This window comes from Homarus americanus, unplaced genomic scaffold, assembly GCF_018991925.1.
Source record: "Homarus americanus isolate GMGI-L3 unplaced genomic scaffold, GMGI_Hamer_2.0 scaffold45562, whole genome shotgun sequence".
Taxonomy (NCBI): Eukaryota; Metazoa; Arthropoda; class Malacostraca; order Decapoda; family Nephropidae; genus Homarus; species Homarus americanus.
Window position 1 is genome coordinate 11,272,121 of NW_024744839.1, and position 19,602 is coordinate 11,291,722.

At 46.4% G+C, this 19,602-nt stretch overlaps 1 protein-coding gene across 1 annotated transcript in view; it reads left to right on the plus strand.

Annotated features, from left to right (window-relative positions):
• The window catches only part of LOC121878180 (keratin-associated protein 10-4-like), a 63,642-nt gene that overhangs the window by 19,923 nt on the left and 24,117 nt on the right, over positions 1-19,602 (plus strand). The gene's annotated exons all lie outside the window — the stretch shown is intronic.

Below are 19,602 nucleotides of genomic sequence, written 5' to 3' on the forward strand. Positions count from 1 at the left end.
AGGAAGTTCGTGGAGAAAGGGGAGAAAGGAGGGGATTCAGGAATGTTCGATAGGAGAAAAGAGATGAGAGAGGGAAGAGAAAGAGGGAAAGCGATACTAGCAAGGGCGAGGGGAGAGGGGAGAGGTTGCTCAGAATAGGGAAAAACATAAACAGAGGTAAAATCCTAAGGATAATCTGAGGGGAAGCTTAGTTACAGGCAGAAATAGGCGGAGGGGAAGAGGCCACATTAAACTAAGTAAAATGCTCCTTAAGGAAAATGGTCAGAGGATATGAAGAGAATTTTATGGACGAAAACGTAGATGATAAACAACAGAAGCAACAAGGATGAAAAGTGACACACAATAAACTGCGAGTAAAGAGACTGATAGAATTAAGAAAACAAACGAGATACTAAAACAGAGAAAAAAGAGATAAGGACAAAGAAACGTCTCCCACACACTAAGGTGTCTCAGTTGAAGGAAACAAAAAGAACTCAAATAAGATGTCATTGTCTTTTTCATGTTTCGTAATATCAAATTTCATCAATGTAACAACACAAATATCCACACAGGGTTTAACTTTACACAAACTTCTTCACACTTCACGCACTTATAAGGTTTCTACACATTGAGCAACGATTGTTTGGCGATGACGTGCTCATCCGACTGTACCTTATTACATCATTAAATTCATTGAAGCAGAAATAACTAGGTAAGGTTCTTGTTTTCAATCCACAAAATTTGGTTAGGTTAGATTAGGTTAGGTTAGGTTTTCTTTAAACTGGCATGTAAGTAAATATTGTATATAACCAATTACCACACCACCATCACGGCACTATCTGTATAAGTTGTGTGAAATTTCGATGAAAACCAATGAACAATATTATGTTATTGATCTTCTACTTACGAAAAGGCTCCATAGGCAGAGCGGATACAATACTCGTGTCCTATCCTTAAGTCACTGGTTCGAGCTCACGGCACCCGTAGTCTACCACTCTGTGAACGGGTATTCATACTGCTTCTACGGGATTACGTGATCCACTTACATTTTTCACAAGCTTAAAAACAGATAGATATACATAGCACTGGTTACCGCCCCCAGTCAATAGAATAAAGATAAAAAGCAAAACAATCACATCACTTGTCCTGTTTCCTGACCTGTCCTCTGCTCGAGGCAGGTGAATAGTTAATGAGGAGAACGAGAGGGAGATGAGGGGGAAGAGAGAGAGAGACAGAGACAGACAGACGACAGACAAACAGACAGAGAAAAGATACACACAACAGACTTTCATTCACCGCCGTTGCACTTGTGTTTATTTAACGGTAAAAATCTCCCACCCCACTGGGGTACAGAAGAGACACACTCATCAATAAAGATCTAGGTCAGTCTTGTAACTCTAGTCATAAGAGAGATGGCAGATGTCACCGGTCAAGGATAAGGTCACAGGTGAGGGTAACAGGTCAAGGTCACATATCAAGATGACAGGTTAAGGTTAGAGGCCAAAGGCTGTATGTCATATTTTTGTCTTTAATATACTTGTCTCGTTTACAGTGAACGACCAAAATTAGATAAACACCGCATGCCTTCATGTGTATATATACTTCTAAAGCATATATATTATAGTATTAAAGGTTTGTTTGTACTATATAGCTCCTAAAACATACATTGTGGTCAACATAGTCAAGGCAGTACAGCACTACGAGTAATAATGTGAGTGTTTTAGAGCGTCGCCTGAGATGTGTGTGTGTTTTTGTTGGACTGCTGTAATACATTATAAGTCGACCATATTACTTAGTGGTAAAGGTTCTTCCACCTCCCCTGAACACTACCTCACTTGAACCTCACTTCACCTGAACCTCATCTTACCTGAACACCACCTCACCAGAACCTCACCAGAACCTATTGTCATTGTTAGTAATATTGGCATTATTACTTGACTGGAAACTTTGCCTGAATTATTTAATATTGTCTAAGTTTTTAGCTATTTAAAGACGTTTCTGTGGAAGTCAAATCATCTCATTCGTAGTGAGACTTGATGAATTAATCAGTTTTATTAAGTAAAATCCAGTGTGACTAGCATCAACTAAGAGGTAGATAAATTTAAGGTCGAGTTTTGTATAAAATTATGCTAACATATGATCACAAGGGAGAGAATCATGTAAGAAAAAATGAACATTGCTTTAACAAAAATGTAAATCCCTACACGAAATCATTAACAACAGAAACATAAGTAAATTTGCTGACGTTACTAAAATAGGGCGTGTAATTAAATCTCAGGAGGACTCCACAAAACTACAGGAAGATCTAAAAAAAAATTTCGCATGGGTTGAAAAATGGCAGATGTAATTTAATGTGGACAAATGTAAAATAATTTATCTAGGACATGTAAATAGAGAAACCAGATATCAGGTGAACAAAGTTGTTAAAGAGAAATCCGACTGTGGACAGATTTAAGGGTAATGATAAGTAGGAATCTTAAACCAAGACAACAATGTGTATTTGTTTGAAACAAGGCTAACAAAGTACATGGGTTCATACAAAGGAGTGTCAGTTACAAGACTAGCGAGGTCATCCTGAAACTATGTGTTGCGCTTGTGAGGCCTTACTTGGATTACGTGGTTCAGTTCTGCTCACCGTACTACAGAATGGATACATAATCCCTAGAAAGAATTTAGAGGAGAATGACAAGACTAATCTCGGTATTAGGAACCTTGAGTACAGAGACAGATTAAAGCACCTTAATTTGCACTTCCTCGAGAGACGTAGAGTGAGGGGCCATATGATCGAGGTGTATAAATGGAAGTCAGGTTTAAATAAGTTGATATAACAGACGCTACCTGACCTAGCTTGGAGAAGGACGTGCTCGTGTTAGTGACCAGAGGAAATGGCCGCCGTGGTAGTTGGGATCGTTGTGTTATGGGGGAAAAGGGGCAGAGTGTGAAGAAGGACGACCTTCTGGCTACTCTGTTAAGTCAGCTGGAGCAGTTGAGGAGAGAGATGGACGTATTAAAGGGGGAGAACAAAACCCTCCGGACTGAACTCCTTCAGGTAGGTGTCCTGCTAGGCAGGACACCTGCTAAGGAGGAACAGGCGTGGAGAGTGGTTGTCTCCAAGAGGGACTAGGATCAGACTCAGGAAAGCTGAAAGGGTGTGGAGTGCAGTAACCCCTACTAAGTGCTGGAGGAAGCTGGCGAGGAAGAGAAGAGGCAGGACGAGGAGAAGAGGCAGTACGAGGAAGAGAAGAGGCAAGACGATGTGGTGCCAGGAGTGAAAAGGACAGTTGTTCAGACCCTGCCCAGTGGTAAGGTCGTGGTAGTTGGGGACAGCCAGGTGAGGTTCTTAGATAGGACTTTTTGTGCAAGAGATAGGAAACGTAGGACTAGGGTGTGTTTTCCTGGGGCTGGGATAGGGCATGTAGCTGAGAGGATAGATAGGGTTTTGTCAGGGGAGGGTAGCAAGCCATTAGTGTGTCTTAGTGTAGGAGGTAACGACATAGGAAAGGTTAGGAGCGAGGAACTTTTCAAGAGGTATAGGGAGGCGCTGGGGAAGGTTAGAGATAGGGGAGTGATCCTGATAGTATGTGGTGTCTTGCCTAGAAGAGGAGTTGGTCGTGAATGGCTGTCCAGGGCAATTGCTATAAATTGCCAACTGGAAAAACATTGTGCAAGCAATGGTTAGGCATTCATTGATAACTGGCAACCATTCTATGGCAACGACTACCTGTACAGTCGTGACGGAGTACACTTGTCTCGCGCGGGGGCAAAGACGTTGTCTGCATCCCTGGAGCGTGAAATTGTCACTCCAAAGGGGGGGTTTCGCCAGTAGAGACAGGTCGGGGTAAGTGGGAGTCAAAAAACAAGGAGGTCCTGGGGAGTAAAAGTGGTTACTCAGGACAAGGGGTAAAACAGGACTAGGGAAGGGTAGGTTTAAATGTATACTATACAAACAGTAGGAGCGTTAGAAATAAAGTAGACTTACTGACAGCGGTTGTATTTACCGAGAATGTAGACGTCATAGCAATCACCGAAACTTGGATGAATATGGCGAGCAAGAACTTTTTAATAGAAGTACCACATAGAAGGGTACAACCTTTTTCACAAGGACAGGGAGGGTAGGAAGGGGGGAGGGGTCGCACTCTTCGTCAGGGATACATTAAAATGTTGTATTAATAATTCAATAAAGGGTGAAAATGGAACCGAGTCTGCATGGGTAGAAATTGCGGAAGGAAGAGGAAAACTAATTATGAGAGTGATTTACAGGCCCCCAAGTCTTGGGAAAGAAGCAGCTCAGCCCATATGGCAGGAAATTAGTAGGGAAGCAAAATACAACAATCTGTGCATTATGGGGGATTTTAACATCAGAAATATTGACTGGGACAACATTGTAGGTGACTATGAATCAGAAGACTTCCTAGACGTAGTACAGGACAATTTTTTGAAACAACTAATTACAGAACCTGAAGGTTCGAAGTGTTCCCTGAAGAAGGCAGTGATTGGTAGGGAAACACCGGGTAACACTGAAGTCCATTTATTAACGGATAGGAGAAATACAAGTGGTGACTAGCGTGTGACTTGCACGACCCACAAAGTCAGACTGAGACTGCCTTGCCATATGGCAGCCTCGGGGCAATGTTGCCACATAACACGTGCAGTGTTGCCACGTAATATATCTATAGATGCTACTCGGCACAGTAGCTAATATACATAACCTACATCTCCATCCCACTCTCACGCTCATAGTCTTTGTCTTGAGCGGACTTCTTAGTCCTAAGTCGCTCTGAGAGTCGAGGTGCACTGTGGGACGGATGCTCGTGAGGTGTAGGGGACTCGTCCTCGGTTAGGGGGCCAGCAGCAGGGGGTGGGACTGCCGGAGGAAGCGGCAGTTCCTCCACCAGACGCGGCCGCTCGGCATCTGACCTTGTAGTCCCGCGACCGGCTGACGCCCATCACTATGTCCACCTTGTCCCAACGTGTCGTCGTCGGGTCCTGGACGAGGACAACGGCACCAATCTCCAGCAGCTGAAGAGGGCGGGCACGGTCGTCATACCGAGCCTTGGCGTCCTGGGCACGTGTAGCGGCACGGCGGTCCCAGCTCTCGGCTCTGGTCTGCCACTCCTTCGGCAAGGCCTTGGCGTGTGCAGGAACGCAAGAGCGGAGAGGGTGACCATACAGGATCTGGGCAGAGGAGCGTCCTGTGTGGGTGGGAGTATTACGTAACTCCAGGAGTCCTTTGTCAAACGCCTCACAGTCTATGTTGCGTGAAGGGGCAATCTTGAGGATGAGGTGCTTGACTGTCTTGACCACAGCCTCAGCGTGGCCATTTGACTGTGGGTAGTGGGGTGTTGACACGATGTGGCGGACTTCCCAACGCTCCAGGAATCCTGTGAAGTCCCGGCTGGTGAACTGTGGCCCACCGTCCGTCCGCAGACGTACGGGGACGCCCAGGTCACGAAAGAGGTGCCGGAAGTGGCGAATGGTGGCCGCGGACGTCGTGTCCGAGCCACAGATTACCACCACAGGCCAGCCAGAGAGTCGGTCGGTGACAACTAGGAAATGTTTCCCAGCTGTGCTGAAGAAATCAGCCGACACGGACTCGAAGGGCCTGGTGGGTTCGTCGTCGCACAAGAGGGGCTCCTGCTGTTGAAGCAGCCGTGACTTGGGTGGAGGCTGGGCGGGAGTGGACGCGGGTTCTGGGCAGCTCTGTGCGGCAGCGTCAGGCGTATCGCTCGTTGACTCATGCACCCTGCTGGTGGTGTACTGAACGGGAAAGTCTCTGGGCACCACTCCTAACTCCTTGCAGTGCTCCCACGACAACAAGGGTGTAGCGAGAGTAGGCTGCACTTCCATCCATCCGTGACACGACCTGTCGCCGTAGGTGATCTCCGCTTGAAAGGAGCCCACAGCGTCCGGCGTCTGGGAACCGTCCACATTGTAGTACAGCAGCTGCGGTGCTGGTCCCAGGTTGCGTATGGTGAGGCCCAGTTTCTAGAGGTGCTTCAGGCCTATCACCGTAGTATCCGCGCCGGTGTTTGGTATCACCTCGATGTAACCCGACACATCACCGTGTGTGACGGCGATGCGGATGGTAGGGGAAGGGGTAGCCCTGGGGCGTGTGGTCGATTCCACCCTCCTGATGTGACTCCGCTGCTGTTTGGGGCTGCGTGGGCCGTCTGAAGGGGGCTGCGTGCGAACCACCCCGAGGGAAGTGAGATGCTTTCCTCCTCGTCTCAGGCTTTTGGGCTTGGGTTGGCGGCAGCACTTGTCGTAGTGTCCATAACGACCGCAGGCCTGACACTTGTGGCCTCGTGCAGGGCACCTGTTTGTGTTAGACCAGTGGCCCTTACGGTCACATCCACGACACAGTGCGTCGGCGGCCGGGCATGTCTTGGGGCCATGCTCCTTTCCACAGCTGTCACAGGAAGCACAAGTCGGAGGCGTGGAAGAACGTGCGGCAGCCTTCACGTTGTTGGCCGCCTTCTTACCCTTCTTGAACTGTGAGATAGCTCTCACAGCAGGTGGGGCCCGTAAGGCAGAGGTGGCGGACTTGGTGGCCTCGTATGACCGACATTCAGTCACTACCACCTGGAGTGTGGAGGAAGCGTCCAGAGGAATGAGTCGCTGCACCAACTCTTCTTGCCTGACCCCTGTCAAAATCCCGTGCATGATCCAGGCTTCCTCACATTCCCGGCTGTGCGCTTTGCAGACGTCAATCTCCTACGACAAACTCTTCAAACGTACAAAAAAGTCGTCAAAGGATTCATTCCCCGCCTGCTTGCAGCTGGAGAAGGCGCGGCGACGCAAAGCCTCGTTATTCCGACCTTTAATATGCTTCTGCAAAAGGTCGAGCACATCCGTCACTGAAGACGTAGAATCGGGAGGCACTTGCAACGTGTGCTCCAAACCTCTCTGGGTCTCCAGCGACAAACACATCAGCAGTTGGATGAGCTGTTTGTTTGGAGGCATGCTATCAAACTCCACCATCGTGGAGTAATCTATCCACCGCCGCCTCTACTCACGAAAAAGCTGAAACGTGACGTCTGGTGAGAGGGCGGGTGGGGGTTGAACAGATGCCTTGGGAGCTGTTGGAGTAGCAAGAGTGCCTGGAGGACGCTGGTGTGGTGGAGGAGGGAGGGTACTGGCGCCTTGGTGCGAGATACCTGCGAGTGAGGGAGGGTGGGTTAGCGCCAGGGTCGCCAATAGTGCATCAAAACACACCTTTTTCTCCTCTCTTCGTATCTCATCCCTCTGAAATTCCATCTCTTTGCGTCTCTCGTCCCTGTCGTCCATCCACCTCAGAATTGTGGCAATGTCCGTCGCATAAGGTGAAGGATGAGATTCTGCGCCCGGTGAAGGGGATGGTGGTGGGGAGTCGTGTCTCCCATCTTGACGTCCCTTCTTACCGCCCATCTTAGTATGCTTGAACTGCGCTGTTTAGTATATAAAGTGGCGCCTCATCAGCTCAAACCACATATATATGACGTAAACAGCGCAGAAATAACGCATAGAGTCCACTGTTCTGTCCGTGAGTGCGTGCGTGCGTGCGTGTGTGTGTGTGTGTATGTGTGTGTCTGAGAGACCAGATCGTGGTGGCTTTGGTGGCTGGAGCCGCTGCGTAGGCGAGAACGGCAGTGTCTCCCCGGATGTCACACTAGAAGGGTGTATGCCTGCATGCTCCGTGGGTACCACAAAAAACCGGCCAATGCTCGACTTTCAGCTTTAGACACACTGACACTAACACTGCCACCGTCACTAAAACGCACTGTGACGGTGCAACACTGCACGTCACGGCGAAACACAACGCAACACAACACAACACACTAGTCAACGCGCACATCGCCGGCAGATGTAACTGTCAGATTTGTTCACGACACTTGTAAGTCCGCAAATCCTACTCACTGCGCCATGAAGGTTCCAAGTGTTCACTGAAGAAAGCAGTGATGGGTAGGGAAACACCGGGTAACACTGAAGTCCATTTATTAATGGATAGGAGAAATACAAGTGGTGACTAGCGTGTGACTTGCACGACCCACAGAGTCAGACTGAGACTGCCTTGCCATATGGCAGCCTCGGGGCAATGTTGCCACATAACACGTGCAGTGTTGCCACGTAATTATATACATAGATGCTACTCGGCACAGTAGCTTATATACATAACCTACAGAACCTACTAGAGGTAGCAAAATATTAAACCTAGTATTAACAAATAAAGAAAAAAGAAAAGGAACAGATTAGCGGACCCCTCGTAAATTTATTTACAAAATCATTAGACACGGGAGTTGTGCCAGACTTGTGGAAACAGGAAAATGTAGTACACATATTAAAAAAGGGAGACAGCATCAGTGTCAAATTACCTGCCGATTAGCTTGACGTCAGTAGTGGGGAAATTTCTTGAATCAATTATAGCAAATAGCATCCGAACACACTTAAAGAAAAGCAAATTAATCTACAACTCTCAACATGGGTTTACAAAGGGAAAATCTTGTCTAACATATCTGCTGACGTTTTTTAGGAAAGTTTTCGAGGTAGTAGATAATGACAAAAAATTACGATGTTATATACTTAGACCTTAGCAAAGCGTTTGACAGAGTACCGCATCAGAGGCTTCTCAGAAAAGTTAAGGCTCATGGTATCGAGGGGAAAGTTTTAAATTGGATAAAATCATGGCTCACCGATAAAACACAGAGGGTCAGCATAGATGGTGTTAAATCTGCGTGGGGTTGTGTAACCAGTGGGGTTCCCCAGGGGTCAGTACTGGGCCCACACTTGTTCATAATCTACATAATCGATCTAGATACTGGGATCAGCAGTGACATAAGCAAGTTTGCGGATGACACCAAAATAGGGCGGCAGATTAATTCAGGGCAGGATGCAATTGCACTACAGGAGGATTTAAATAAACTGCAGGAGTGGTCAGAAAAATGGCAAATGAAATTCAACACCAGCAAGTGCAGCGTACTGAATATTGGAAGAACAAATACTGTCAATGTATACAGCCTCAACAACATCAACCTAGAGAAGTCGACTTGTGAAAGAGACCTAGGGGTACTTGTAAGCCCGGACCTACGGCCTAGAAAACAGTGCGTTAATGGTCGAAATAAGGCAAACTGGGTATTAGGTTTTATATCTAGAAGTGTAAGTAATAAGAGTGCAGAGGTCTTATTACAACTACATCTTGCTCTAGTCAGGCCGCACCTCGATTATGCGGTTTAGTTCTGGTGCCCTTATTGTGTGTGCATTAGTGTAGAATGGATATCAATTTACTGGAGTCGGTGCAGCGAAGAATGACGAAAATGATTCCGGGACTTAGAAACCTTCCATATCAAGATAGGTTAAAAAAACTTGTATTCCCTAGAAAGACGAAGAGTGCGGGGAGATATGATAGAAGTATTTAAGTGGATGAAAGGAATCAATAACGGCGACATAGATGAAGTTCTTATAATATCCGAGCAGGATAGGACTCGTAGCAACCGATTTAGGTTGGATAAGTTTAGGTTTAGGAGGGAGATAGGAAGGAACTGGTTCACAAATAGGGTGGTGGACGAGTGGAACAAGCTTAGCAACTTTGTAGTAAGTGCTGGAACGCTGGAAAGTTTTAAAAGGAGGCTAGATAGATTCATGGATGATAGAGAGTGATAGTAGCTCTCGACAGGAGCTGCCATACACAGGCCAACCGGCCTATTGCAGACTCCTTATTTTCTTATGTTCTTATGTAAAGGTACTCAAACTATTCATCCAGGAGCGAACTCGTATCAATGGTCTTAAATTAGACAAATTTAAATTTAGGCGCGAGATAGGTAAACACTGGTTTGGATAGCTTCAAATATATGTTGGATGGATATATGAGCAATAGAGGTTGGATGGATATATGAGCAATAGAGGTTGGATGGATATATGAGCAATAGAGGTTGGATGTAAACGGAACTGCCCAGTACCGCTATATACTTGTCTTGCCTGCATGCCCATCACATGAACATGGTACACCCAGGTTCATTCTCGAAACTCACTAACCAGGAACAAATTTGCACCTGTTGAACTAAGTGACTACGTCCCTTCCAAACAAATCATGAAAGCAGTAACCCACTCAACGACTTCACGACGACCTCAACCCATGCCAGAAATGGACCATGACTTCCCAGAAATACGCCATAGTTAGCAGAACCGTTGCCCCGACGTGGCCAGTCATTCTCCCTGAGATCACAGTTCCTCCAACGACACCGTAAATCTCCATGACCCCAAGACATGTACTCCCAGCGACGACAGCGACCATCGGGTTGTAACTATAGTCAATGGTTGCGACAAGGTGATGACGACTTACTTCACAAAGGTACAAGAACCTCGAGCTGCAGCGTCAGTAGATGACTACAACACGCAAGCCCCGGACCTGAAGATTTTTCCTGTACACGAATGACGGGAAATTCGAAGGCCCGCCATTAGCTGACAAGCAGATGTTCGAAGGTTCTGCTAAGAAGTTCGGTCCCCTAGAAATAGCAGAAGCCGAGCAAACACTTCAAGCGACGCCCCAAGCTACTACAGTCTCCAAAATGGCAGTCGTTAGCAGGATAAAAATTGTCCAACATAATGTCCTACACTAGTCCTTTGATAGACGTAACGAGCTGTCTAACTTATACTATCAATTAGACCCAGACATTATTCTGATAAACAGTACTGGTATAAAGGATGAAAGGAAGCTGAAAAATTTTGGCTACACTGTATACCAGAGGAACATGACGGGTGAGCTGAACGACGGTGTCGCTGTGGCCATCAAGTCACGGCTGAGTCACAGAATGTTGCTAGACTTCGAGGATTCAGTTCTAGGAGTGCAGGTGGAGACCACCAGGGGACCTGTTATCATATTCACAATGTACCTACCTCCCAGATGTCCCTATTTATCCGAACAAAACCTCAACCAGCTGCTGCGCCACAGAAAACCAATATACATTATATGGGACTTAATTGCGCGCCAGGCCATACTCGGACACGGTAATGAGAACAACGTCGGTGTGGCATCTGTACAGCATTCCAAGCTTTCGAGAGGCAGCTTTAGCAATGTTGTGGATGTGTGGCGTCCATGACATGTTAGAGGAAATGATAAGGCCTAGCATATCTATTTTAGAATTTGGCAGAATGATTGCGTCCTGAAATGTGATTAGTGGGAGATCACCTAATTTGGAAAGTGTAATCGGTAAATAATGAGTTTTATTACTATTAAATTTAACCAAGTTTCTACTTCCCCATTCGGAGATGCTGCACAGATCCGCATTGATTGGTCAGATGATATCAGCTCTAGAAACAGATCTAGTTTGAGAATTAGGGGGAAGGGAAAAATGTGAAAAACAGTGAAAAGTAGAATCATCAGCGTAAGAATGGGTAGAATTAGTCGAAGTGTGAAATAAATCATTGATAAAAAGAAGGAAGAGAGTAGGGGAAAGAACAGAACCCTGTGGGATACCATTATTGGTAGAGAAAGAGCGAGAGATCGATCCCTCGACAACAACTACCATGGATCGGTTCTCAAGGAAGCTAGAAATTAGAGAACAAAGTGGGGGAGAGAAACCATAAGAGGTATGTTTAGAAAGCAAAGACTTGTGCCACACCCTGTCAAATGCTTTGGAGATGTCGAGGGCCACGACGAAAGTTTCCCTATCATCCCTAAGAGAGGATGACCAAAGATGGGTGCAGTAGGCAAGCAGATCACCAGTATATCTCGCCTGGGAAAGCCATACTGTTGATCCGTCAAAAGAGAATGGCGTCCAAGGTGAGGGAGAAAATGAGTTTAAGATAGTTTCTATAATCTTAGAGAGAGATGAAGTTAGGGCAATGGGGCGCTAGTTAGAGGGATTGGAATGGTCCCCCTCCTTTGGGATGGGATGAACCGAGGCATGCTTCCAAGAAGAAGGAAAAGTTTGGGTTTTGAGGCAAAGGCGAAAGAGGCGAGAAAGCACATGGGCCAGAATTTCAGCACACTCCCTCAGAACACGAGAGGGTATTCCGTCCGGTCCAGGCGCTTTACTCACATCCAACCAGAATAACATATGAGCAACCCTACGAGTGGAGATTATTGGAAAGTGCATAGGTTCAGTAGGAGCAACAGTAGTAGGCGGGGTAGAATTGGAATCGTCTAAGGTGGAGTTAGAGGAGAATAAGGTGCCAAAGAGATTAGCTTTATCAAGGGGAGAGTTGGCTATAGAGTTATCAGGTCGGAAGAGAGGAGGAAAATAGGGAGTGCAGAAGTTATTACAGATGTTTTTGGTTAAAAACCAGAAGGATTTACTAGAAGAAGAGTTAGTCAGGACAGCGGTCTTTCTTTTCTAAAAAAAAATCGCTTGGCCCTACGAAGAATAGCCTTACAACGACACCTAGGAGTAATGAAAGAGGAGTGGGTAATAGGAGAAGGAGATAGTTTCATAACTTGAAAATATGTCCAATCTCTCTCTCTACATGCAAGAGAACAGGACCGATCAAACCATGATTGTAAAGTGAAAGTTTTGGTAGAAGATGGGATAAATGCACTCATTCCACCCTGTGTAATCCCAGCAATGCTGTCAGCACATACCGAGGCGTCCTGAGTGGAAAAGCAACATACATATGTAATGGGACCCTGTCTCATCAACAGAACATATTATATAAATGGGTCAATACATCTGATTTTATATTCAGATTCACCACCCTGTAACTTTCCACTGGCTATGAGGTGACATGTTCAATGCACGTGATAAGGAGTGCCCCACGGGAAGCTGCGTCATACTATGCTGAGTAAAGGCATAAGTAGCCGGCTCTCTAGCCACCAGAAGCGAGCAGTAGTTTGATATCCTTGACTAGAGGAAGATGTTATTTGAAAGCCGCAGTGGATGGCTCCGTCTTCCTTCGAGGGGGAACGACGTACCCATACCGTTCTCCCTCGATGGGTCACTACTCATGAGTCACTCACAGCAACTTATATCGTAAGGACGTGAGCTAACGTTATATTACATAAACGCCATCCCTTTCTCATTCACTCATATAGAGTGGAACTTACGGTCGATCTACACTCAGGAATTATAGATACAATCCTTTTAAAATAAAACAAGGAACTACAGTTGGGTTTCGTTACTTAAACCCAAGTAATAAATATATGTGAACGGCCTGGTTAATTGGACAATCCAGCCGATCAAGCAGATGTTCGAAGGTTCTGCTAAGAAGTTCGGTCCCCTAGAAATAGCAGAAGCCGAGCAAACACTTCAAGCGACGCCCCAAGCTACTACAGTCTCCAAAATGGCAGTCGTTAGCAGGATAAAAATTGTCCAACATAATGTCCTACACTAGTCCTTTGATAGACGTAACGAGCTGTCTAACTTATACTATCAATTAGACCCAGACATTATTCTGATAAACAGTACTGGTATAAAGGATGAAAGGAAGCTGAAAAATTTTGGCTACACTGTATACCAGAGGAACATGACGGGTGAGCTGAACGACGGTGTCGCTGTGGCCATCAAGTCACGGCTGAGTCACAGAATGTTGCTAGACTTCGAGGATTCAGTTCTAGGAGTGCAGGTGGAGACCACCAGGGGACCTGTTATCATATTCACAATGTACCTACCTCCCAGATGTCCCTATTTATCCGAACAAAACCTCAACCAGCTGCTGCGCCACAGAAAACCAATATACATTATATGGGACTTAATTGCGCGCCAGGCCATACTCGGACACGGTAATGAGAACAACGTCGGTGTGGCATCTGTACAGCATTCCAAGCTTTCGAGAGGCAGCTTTAGCAATGTTGTGGATGTGTGGCGTCCATGACATGTTAGAGGAAATGATAAGGCCTAGCATATCTATTTTAGAATTTGGCAGAATGATTGCGTCCTGAAATGTGATTAGTGGGAGATCACCTAATTTGGAAAGTGTAATCGGTAAATAATGAGTTTTATTACTATTAAATTTAACCAAGTTTCTACTTCCCCATTCGGAGATGCTGCACAGATCCGCATTGATTGGTCAGATGATATCAGCTCTAGAAACAGATCTAGTTTGAGAATTAGGGGGAAGGGAAAAATGTGAAAAACAGTGAAAAGTAGAATCATCAGCGTAAGAATGGGTAGAATTAGTCGAAGTGTGAAATAAATCATTGATAAAAAGAAGGAAGAGAGTAGGGGAAAGAACAGAACCCTGTGGGATACCATTATTGGTAGAGAAAGAGCGAGAGATCGATCCCTCGACAACAACTACCATGGATCGGTTCTCAAGGAAGCTAGAAATTAGAGAACAAAGTGGGGGAGAGAAACCATAAGAGGTATGTTTAGAAAGCAAAGACTTGTGCCACACCCTGTCAAATGCTTTGGAGATGTCGAGGGCCACGACGAAAGTTTCCCTATCATCCCTAAGAGAGGATGACCAAAGATGGGTGCAGTAGGCAAGCAGATCACCAGTATATCTCGCCTGGGAAAGCCATACTGTTGATCCGTCAAAAGAGAATGGCGTCCAAGGTGAGGGAGAAAATGAGTTTAAGATAGTTTCTATAATCTTAGAGAGAGATGAAGTTAGGGCAATGGGGCGCTAGTTAGAGGGATTGGAATGGTCCCCCTCCTTTGGGATGGGATGAACCGAGGCATGCTTCCAAGAAGAAGGAAAAGTTTGGGTTTTGAGGCAAAGGCGAAAGAGGCGAGAAAGCACATGGGCCAGAATTTCAGCACACTCCCTCAGAACACGAGAGGGTATTCCGTCCGGTCCAGGCGCTTTACTCACATCCAACCAGAATAACATATGAGCAACCCTACGAGTGGAGATTATAGGAAAGTGCATAGGTTCAGTAGGAGCAACAGTAGTAGGCTGGGTAGAATTGGAATCGTCTAAGGTGGAGTTAGAGGAGAATAAGGTGCCAAAGAGATTAGCTTTATCAAGGGGAGAGTTGGCTATAGAGTTATCAGGTCGGAAGAGAGGAGGAAAATAGGGAGTGCAGAAGTTATTACAGATGTTTTTGGTTAAAAACCAGAAGGATTTACTAGAAGAAGAGTTAGTCAGGACAGCGGTCTTTCTTTTCTAAAAAAAAATCGCTTGGCCCTACGAAGAATAGCCTTACAACGACACCTAGGAGTAATGAAAGAGGAGTGGGTAATAGGAGAAGGAGATAGTTTCATAACTTGAAAATATGTCCAATCTCTCTCTCTACATGCAAGAGAACAGGACCGATCAAACCATGATTGTAAAGTGAAAGTTTTGGTAGAAGATGGGATAAATGCACTCATTCCACCCTGTGTAATCCCAGCAATGCTGTCAGCACATACCGAGGCGTCCTGAGTGGAAAAGCAACATACATATGTAATGGGCCCCTGTCTCATCAACAGAACATATTATATAAATGGGTCAATACATCTGATTTTATATTCAGATTCATCACCCTGTAACTTTCCACTGGCTATGAGGTGACATGTTCAATGCACGTGATAAGGTGTACCCACGGGAAGCTGCGTCAAATTATGCTGAGTTAAGGCATAAGTAGCTGGCTCTCCGGCCACCTGAAGCAAGCAGTAGTTTGATATCCTTGACTAGAGGAAGACGTACCCATACCATTCTCCCTCGATGGGTCGCTACTCATGAGTCACTCACAGCAACTTATATCGTAAGGACGTGAGCTAACGTTTATATTACATAAACGCCATCCGTTTCTCATTCACTCATATATAGTGGAATTTACGGTCGATCTACACTCAGGAATTATAGATACAATCCTTTTTTAATAAAACAAGGAACTACAGTTGGGTTTCGTTACTTAAACCCAAATAATAAATATATGTGAACGGCCTGGATAATTGGACAATCCAGCCGATTCACATACATACATACATACTGATATAAACAATTTGCTGTACAATTATTTATGAATCAAAGTGTTTTCATTATGGTGAGTGGCTACATCTGTGTTATACATAAACATAAATGATATACAAGCTTTTTTGCAAATTACTGTCTAATAAAGGTTGTACCTGAACAATGGTTTTCACTATTACTGAAGGACTCTATGAATACAGAGACTATTATCATTTTCCACAGTGACCATCACCACATAATTAAAAATGCTCGGGAAAACGACACACGCCGGAGGAATTTATTCAGAATTAAATATAATTAGGTTATTTTAATTTTTATCTTATTAGTTTTAATCTCGTGTGTTGTTAGGGAGAGAAAGTGTTCTAGGTCGCCTCTGGTTCAGTCACTCGTTAAGTAAATGGTGTTTGTTGTGCAGGTAAGAACATGAACTGCGAGGAAGATTGCCACACCTACCATACACATACCACACCAAACAACTCCTGCCACACACACCTACCACACCACACCTACCACACTACATCAACCACACCACACATACCACACTACATCAACCACACCACACATACCACACCCCACCTACCACACACACCTACTACACACACCTACCACACCACACCTACCACACCTCACCTACCACACTACATCAACCACACCACACCAACCTCACCACACCTACCACCACACCTACCACATCACATCAACCACAGCACCTACCTCATCACACCTACCACACCCACATCCAACCTACACACCTACCACACCTACCACACACCTCACCTACCCACATTACATCAACCACACCACACCTACCACACCCCCCCAACACACCCACCTACACACCCTATGTACACACACCCTACCCACACAACACCTACACACACACCTACCACACTACATCCTTCCCACCACACCTACCTCCCTACACCTACCACCACCTACTACATCACATCAACCACCACCTACACCACACCTACCACACCATCAACCACACCACACCTACCTCACCACCTACCACACCACACCTACCACCACATCAAACACACCACACCTACCTCACCACACCACCACACACACATACTACACACACCTACCACACCACACCTACCTCACCCACACACCACCACACCCATCAACCACACACCTAACACACACCTACCACACCACACCTACCACACTACATCAACCACACCACACCTACCTCACCACACCTACCTCACCACACATACCACACCCCACCTACCACACACACCTATTACACACACCTACCACACCACACCTACCACACCTCACCTACCACACTACATCAACCACACCACACCTACCTCACCACACCTACTGTAGGTTATGTATATAAGCTACTGTGCCGAGTAGCAACCCTGTATATAAGCTACTGTGCCGAGTAGCAACCCTGTATATAAGCTACTGTGCCGAGTAGCATTTATATATATCATCACGTGGCAACACTGCACGTTATGTGGCAACATTGCCCCGAGGCTGCCATATGGCAAGACAGCCTCAGTGTGACTGTGTGAGCCGTGCATGGCACACGCGAGTCACCACTTGTATTTCTCTCATCCATAATAAACGGACGCACTGTTACACGGTGTTTCCCTACCCATCACTGCATTCTTCAGGGAACACTAGTAACCACCATGGCGCAGTGGCTAGGATCTGTGGACTTACAAAGTGTGTGAACGGTGCCGAGACAGTTACGTCTGCCGGTGATGCGTTGACTCATAGTGTGTTGTGTTGTGTTGCGCTGTGTTTCGCCGCGATGTGCAGTGTTGGGCCGTCACAGTGCATTTTAGTGACGGTGGCAGTGTTAGTGTCAGTGTATTAGTGTGTGTCTAGAGCTGAGAGTTGAGCATTGGCCTGTTTTTTGTGGTACCCACGGAGCGCGCAGGCGTACACCCTTCTCGTGTGACATCCCGGGTGATACTGCCGGTCTCACTCCCGCCGCGTCTCCAGCCACCGGCATTAAGGCCACCACGAAGCAATCTCTCAGACACACACACACGCACGCACGCACGCACTCACTCACGGACAGAACAGTGGACTATATGCGTTATTCCTGCGCTGTTTATGTCATATATATGTGGTTCGAGCTGTTGAGGCGCCACTTTATATACTAAACAGTGCAGTCCACGCACACACTAAGATGCACGAGGCCGCAAGTGTCAGTCCTGCAGTCGCTATGGACACTACGACAAGTGCTGCCGCCAACCCAAGCCCAAAAGCCCGAGACGAGGAGGAAAGCAGCGCACTTCCCTCGGGGTGGTTCGCACGCAGCCCCCTCCAGATGGCCCACGCAACCCCAAGCAGCAGCGGAGTCACATCAGGAGGGTGGAATCGACCACACGCCCCAGGGCTACCCCTGCCCAGATCCTGTATGGTCACCCTCTCCGCTCTTGCGTTCCTGCACACGCCAAGACCTTTGCGAAGGAGTGGCAGACCAGAGCCGAGAGCTGCGACCGCCGCGCCGCTTCACGTGCCCAGGACGCCAAGGCTCGGTATGACGACCGTGCCCGCCCTCTTCAGCCACTGGAGATTGGTGCCCTTGTCCGCGTCCAGGACCCGACGACGACACGTTGGGACAAGGTGGGCATAGTGATGGGCGTCGGCCGGTCGCGGGACTACAAGGTCAGGATGCCGAGCGGCCGTGTCTGGTGGAGGAATCGCCGCTTCCTCCGACCAGTCCCACCCCCTGCTGCTGGCCCCCTGACACTTACAAACTACTGTAAATTATAGGATTTCAATACATGAATCTTACATTCGACACTTTATCATTGAAATAATCCTATCCGACGAACCTATCGGTGTGAAGATATCTCTCGAACGTGTTCATGTGTGTAGAACTATGTAATTTAAATACCTATTTATACAGAGTAGTACGTCTGTATAGAAAATGTGATCCTTCAAAAGTTCTGAGTGGAGTGGTGGGTGGAGTGTGGGCGGGGCCTCTACCTAGGATGCGTGCGCTGCTGCTGATTTCCTTGGCAACGAGAAGACGTTTCTGTTTTGGTGAGAGACGAGTCCACTTGAATTAGGTGAGTTTCTCCTCCGGCGATCAGAAAACTGCTGATGATTGGTTATCACACTGTTCTTTGCTGGTTCGCTGGCGAAACTGCCGTATGCCAAGTCTTCACAGTCCACGTATATATGGAGATCTGTATGATGACACCGGAATATCGGAATTCGCCCTGACGACACAACAATACTGCCCAGCTGCTAGTGAAATACCAATTGAATTCCAGGCTACGAAACTGTTTTTCAACACTGCAACACTGTAATGTCTAGGGAATGCTGAGTGGAGTCTATCTCAACCGGCTCAATCTGGATATGTACCAACAGGCTGTAATGTACAGGCGAATTCTGCACGTATTTGTATGTGGCAGAGATAAGGAGCGCTCACTACATATCGTCTCAATACGGGATATAGTTTTAAACGCTCGGATTATGTAACGCGTCACTGCTGTGTGGTTTCTTGTTTTTCACAAAACACAGACGGATGATACGACTACCAGTTTGAAGAATCCATACACACCGCTGCCACCTATATGAATCGGCTGCTTGTCCAATTAACCAGTCCGTTCACACATATTTATATTTGGGTTTTAAGTAACGAAACCCAAACGGTAGTTCCTTTGTTTTATTATAAAAGGTTGTATATATAATTCCTGAGTGTATATCAACCGTAAGTCTCACTGTCTAGGAGTAAATGAGAAAGGGACGGCGTTTATGTATGATAAACGTTAGGTCACGTCCTTACGATATGAGTTGAGGTGAGCTACTGAAGCTTAGGGGCATCGCAGTGCG